This window comes from Eptesicus fuscus, chromosome 16 (genome assembly GCF_027574615.1).
Source record: "Eptesicus fuscus isolate TK198812 chromosome 16, DD_ASM_mEF_20220401, whole genome shotgun sequence".
NCBI lineage: Eukaryota > Metazoa > Chordata > Mammalia > Chiroptera > Vespertilionidae > Eptesicus > Eptesicus fuscus.
The window spans coordinates 59619204-59625212 of NC_072488.1; the positions used below are offsets into that span (position 1 = coordinate 59619204).

General features: G+C 46.9%; 1 long non-coding RNA gene across 1 annotated transcript; it reads left to right on the forward strand.

Annotated features, from left to right (window-relative positions):
• The first annotated feature begins 10 nt into the window (after positions 1-10).
• LOC114228058 (uncharacterized) lies at positions 11-1249 on the forward strand. The gene is made up of 2 exons (XR_003614145.2): positions 11-83; positions 466-1249. It is a non-coding gene; the product is annotated as an uncharacterized LOC114228058 (long non-coding RNA).
• The last annotated feature ends 4760 nt before the right edge of the window (positions 1250-6009 follow it).

The following is a 6009-nucleotide window of genomic DNA, read 5'->3' on the forward strand; positions in this document are numbered from 1 at the left end:
AGGGCAACGGGACCGAGGGGCGGTGCCGCCGTGGGCCCACCAGCCAATTGCGGTCGCCCGGGAGACTGCTGGGCGCTCCCAAGGTAGGTTGCGCTGTGTGGAGATGACGTCATGGCATCTCTCTTAAAGGGGACGCGGGTGAAGTCAAGAGGTGGGGGAGGCACGAGGTCACCTGTTCAGGAAGACGTCTTCGCGACCGCCAGCATCTCCGACCACGTTCCTTCGCTCCTTCGCGATCGCGCAGTCCCCGAGGAGGCTGGCGCTGGCTGTTATACCCAAAGCATTTATTGCGCACGGAGGAGGGTCCTTTCTCCTGTAACAATTACAATTTAGTGGTAACTTGGTAGCTGGCATTTATCCAGCACCTACTCCGGTGCTTGCGGAGCACTGCTACCCACTTTGCATAGATTATGTTAAATCGGGCAATAACTACCAGGTAATTGCATTGTTGTTCCCATTTTACAGGTGTGGACACCGAGGAACCTAGCCAAGTTTACAGAACTAGCAACCGCTGGGATTAGCACGTGGGCAGCTTCTAGCCGCCCCGGAGTCAAAGGCTGTAACCGTCCTGAATTCAGTTACCAAACTGAGCCATAGGGATTTGCCTCTCTATATGCCTTTCCCATTAGACTGTGACATAAATTGGATAAGATTGGAGACCACCATACAGAAAAGTGCAGAAACCCTGCGTGTACATTCAGCGTATTGTTACAATGTGGACACACATGTAACCATCACTGAGCTTAAGAAACAGCGTGACCAGCACTTCAGTGGCCCACCAGTAGTCACTGCCCTATTTCTCCTCCCGGGCAGCCACCCTTCTGAATTTAACACCACACGTTCGTTTTGCCAATTTCAGAACTTAGTGCAAATGGAATCCTAGGCATGTATTCATTTGTATCGTGTCTATGCATTCATAAAATGGCTCAATGTATAGCTGTTTAAGTTCATACAGGAGTTCTGTATAATCTGATATGAAACACTATCAGGACATATGGTTAAAGCAAAGCAAAGAAAGCCAGACGAAGTGTCCAGAATGTTGTATGTGTGAATGGCTCTGAAGAGCAGATGCAACACCTTCAGGACGTTAATATGAGACGGGGACCATTGGTAGATGTGTGTGAATGAGGGGAGAATTCTTTTTGCAATATAACCTTTTGTATGAATTGTTTTTAACTTGTTTATGTATATATTGCTTTTGTTTCTCATTTTTATTGTGCCAAAATACACATAACGCCATTTATCTTAATCATGTTAAGTGTACAGTTCAATGGTATTAAAAACATTCATAATATTGTGTTATCATCACCACCATCCATCTCCAAAACTCTTTCATCTTGTAAAACTGAAACTCTACACCCCTTAAACGCTAATTCCCCACTTCCCACTCTCCCCCAGCCCCTGGCAACCACTGTTGCACTTTCTGTTTCTATGAATTAACGAAGTCCCTCCAGCCTCTATACTGTTTTCCATGGCGGCAGCACCACTCACAATGCGCTAGGGTTCAAGTTTCTCTACGTCCTCACCAACACTTGTTTGTTTATTTTTCGGTGTATTTTTTAAAAATAGTAGCCATTCTAATGAGTATGAGATATTTGCTATCACAGCATAGTTCTGATTTGCATTTTCCTAATGTTTCGTGATATTGAGCATCTTTTCATGTGCTTTATTGTCCATTTGTATGTCTTCTTTGTGTTCCGGGGAACCCCGGTTGGGCTCTGGCTGCCTGTCACTGTCCAATATGAAGGCAGGGCTGAGTCATGTTATGCGTTTATTGAGAAGCTAGCCAACCAAGAAGACAGGGTGCTACAAGCACCAGATCCTGTCTTCCAGCAGGTGCAGGGTGATAAAGGGGAAGGGGCTGGGGTGAGGCAGCCCCGGAGTCCGCAGACTCAGCTGTTGTCTTTAGTCATCAGGCGATGAGATGATGTTTTGACTCCTGGTTGGTCAGTGTGACCCTGCTTATCGGTTCTGCTGCTGGATTCACAGCTGAGTCACCTCAATGGCTTCGCACAGACCTCAAAAGGAAACTTAAGAAAAATTTAACCTTCTGTTCCCAACCCCCTATTCAAATAAGTATATGTGCTCTAAGATTTAAAATAATATGATTACTTTTCAGATTAATTCAGGTGCTGTGGCTATCAAACTATAAGTCCACCCCCCCCCCCCCCCCCCCCCCATCATTTGGAGACAGGTCTATTCAAGTCCTTTGCCCATTTTTTAAATTGGTTTGGTTTCTTTTTCTGCTGTTGATTTTTAGTAGTTCTGTTATATTCTGGATATTAATCCCTTATCAGATATATGATTTGCAAATATTTTTTCCACTCTGTGGGTTGCCTTTTTACTCTGTTAATAATGTCTTTGATGCACACAATTTAAAAAATTTTGTGGTCTAACTTGTCTATATAATCTTTCTTGCCTCTGCCTTTGGTGTCCTATCTGAGACACCAAATCCAATGTTCTACAGCTTTTTACACAGTGTTTTCCTCTACAAGTGTTATAGTTTTAGCTCTTATACTTAGGTCTTTAACGCATTTGTGTTAATTTTTATATTTGGTGTTGGTAAGGGACCAACTTCTTTCTTTGGCATGTGAATATCCAGTTTCCCCAGCACATTTGTTGAAAAGACTCTTTTCTCCATTACATGGTTTGGCACCCATCAAAGATCATTTGATCCTATATGTGAGGGCTTGTTTCTGGTCTCTCTCTTATTCTGCGTCTCTATGTCTGTCTTTATGGTGTATTACTTTAAAATGAAATAAATCCTGAAGTGAAGTGACAGGTGTCTGCATAACAAACATTCATAAAAGAGCATTTATAAAGAAGGCCAGGGTCCTGGTTATGAAGAAATTCCATGAACACTGGACAACAGGGATAACGGTGTTGGGGCAAGGAGTGGCTGAAAGGGCCCCAAGAGGACGTGCTGTGGAGCAAACCCAGCTGCAGAGGCAGGAGGGCAAGCTCCTCCATTGTCCTCTGAGATAACGGGAAAGGGGAGGAGCTCAGAAGGCTTACCCTGGAGGGAGAAAGAAAGAGAGAGAGAGAGAGAGAGAGAGAGAGGAAGGTGGGTAAGAGAATGGTAGTGCAGGAGAGAATCCCTCCAGCCCCAGGACCAGCCATTCCCTCCTGCTCCTTTGAGCCATCATCTCAGCAGCCCCCAGACAGCAGCTCCTTTTCTTGCCTGAACATTACCCTCGCACTTAGATTCCTTTGATGTTCTCAGTCTCAGTCACTGTTACTTGCACCCACTTTGCTAATAAAGGTTATGGACCCTGAAAAAGATTATACCCGTCAAAAGGGTCTCCTCACGTTAACTGGGCCCAAATTCATAAGCAGAGTCCAGCAGCCCTGGCTCACAGGGGGCCTTTCACTCACGCTGCGTTTCAGGGGGAACCAGGGTGGGCTGCTAGGATGCCTGCATTGTGTTCCTTCTGGTTAAGTCCACCCAGGACTTCCTGGGATGGTATTTTGGCCAATGGCTTGAGACTAGCCCTGAGCAGTTGGATCTGCGCTGTTGCTAGTATATCCTCACTAGAGGCCCGATGCACGAAATTCCTGCAAGAGTAGGCCTTCCTTCCCCCAGCTGCCGGCACCGGCTTCCCTCTGGCACCCGGGACCCGGGCTTCCCTCCAGCTGCCTACAGGCACCCGAGACCCAGGCTTCCCTCGCAGCCCCGGCTTTGTCGGGAAGTTCATACAGAAGGACATCTGGTCTAATTAGCATATTATGCTTTTATTATTATAGACTTGCCATCTTTTAAAAATATATTTTTATTGATTTCAGAAAGGAGAGGGAGAGAAAGATAAAAACATCACTGATGAGAGAGAATCGTTGATCAGCCGCCTCCTGCATGCCCCCTATGGGGGATCGAGCCAGCCAGCAACCTGGGCATGTGCCCTTGACTGAAATTGAACCTGGGACCCTTCAGTCTGTAGGCTGACACTCTATCCACTGAGCCGCACTGGCCAGGGCCTCATTTGCATCTTTAGAAACCAATCACAGCAGCTCCATAACGACCAATTGGGACACATGATTCTGACCAATCAGGACATTGCCATTTGGGTAATCAAACTGCAAATTTGGGTCCTTAATTTGCATAAAAATGGACCAATCAGGGATCAGGGCAGGCACTTTCCCCGTATAAGTGGGCTTCTCTTTGCCTCTAGGGAGGGCACTTCTGGTTTCCACTGGAGGCTGCTTTTACTCCATTTCCCTGAAAAGAGTCTGTCCTTTCACTGTCCCCCAGATTGGTGATTCCTGTCGGCCTTGGATTGGTGACAGCGACCCTTTATTGACAAGACAAAATGCACCAATGAAGGTAAGTTCTTAGCACATATGGAGGGACCCAGAGGATGGGGTCTTTGGAGACTTCCCTTAGCGACAGACCCCAAAACACAGAGATGATGGAACGCTGTGCCTGATGCCGCCACCTCCGGGTTATGCTGAGGGGGTGAGTTTGGGTTGTTTTATATGTTCTTCTTCTTTTTTTTTTTGGTCTGTTCTTACTTTTTTGAAGATATTTTAGAGAAATAAGACTTATGCTGCTGTCATTACCTAGTGTTTTTAGTTGAATTATGGCCCACCTTTCACCCCTAAATCTATACGTTGAAGTCCTAACCCTCAGTACCTCAGAATGTGGCTTTACCTGGCATGTCTTTGCAGAGGTAATTAAGTTAAATGAGGTCATCAGGATGGGCCTCAATCCACTGTGATTAAGTGTGCAAAGGGGCAAAAGCATCCTTCCTCTGCCGTGGGGGGCGGACCGCAGAGACACCTTCTCATAAGAAAAGGCACTCTGGACGCAGATGTGTTTGAGGGGAGACCATGTGGAGACCCAGGGAGAAGATGGCCGCCTACCAGCCAAGGCGCGAGATTTCAGAAGGAGCCGGCCCTGCGGACACCGGCTCTTGGGCTTCTGGCCCCCGAACTGTAAGACAATGAGTAGATTTCTGTTGCTCAGCCCCCCATTTTCTGGTACTTTGTTACAGCAGCCCCAGCAAAGGAATACCCCTGAGCTACTCAGAACTCAGCGATATAACTTTTTATACAACTTTTTGCCCCAAAAGAGCTCTTCCATCACCTACTTCATACAGTGTGAGAACAGGAGGGCTAAAGGGCAGGGCCAGCTGTATAATTTGTGGGTCCCAATGCAAAATGAATATGCGGGGGGGGGGGGAGGGGAAGTGCAGTTAAAGGTGCTAAAAAATAAAATGTTCCCTTTTGAAATAGTTTAATATTTATAAAACACTAGAGGCCCAGTGCACGAAATTTGTGCACTCAGGGGGGTCCCTCAGTCCGGCCTGCACCCTCTCACAGTCCAAGAGCCCTCAGGGGATGTCTGACTGCTGGCTTAGGCCCGCAGTCGGACATCTTTAGCTCCCAGTCGTGACCCCACTGATGCATGATTGGGGCTGGGGAGGGACATGGGAGGTTGGCCAGCTGGGGAGGAACCACAGGACGGCTCCAGGGTGTGTCTGGCCCATCTTATTCAGTCCCGATCACCGGACCCCAGCAGCAAGCTAACCTACTAGTCGGAGCATCTGCCCCCTGATGGTCAGTGCACATCATAGCAAGCAATTGAGAGGCCTTAGCATATCATTAGCATATTACGCTTTGATTGGTTGAATGGCCAACTGGATGACCAGACACTTAGAATATTAGGCTTTTATTATGTAGGATAATAGGGGAAATAGAGACACATGAATGACATAAACTTATGCTTTTGTTTGTATTTTTTTTGGTGTTATAATTTATGTAATGCAATAGATAACAATGCTTAATGTGATACCTTGATTTATTCTAAGAATTTACTGGCTGTTCTAGCCACTTCCAATTCACTTAAGCTGACTTAGTAAAGTTTTGTCACTTGCAAGCTACCGCCTTCAGGCTACAGTGCACGCAGGATGGAGGGAGGCAGCATAGCCACCAAGCCCCCCTCCCATCCCTGTCTGCAGACAGCGTCCTCCCGCTCCCGCTGTAGAACTGCCCCCGCTGGCTTCCAGTGTGACT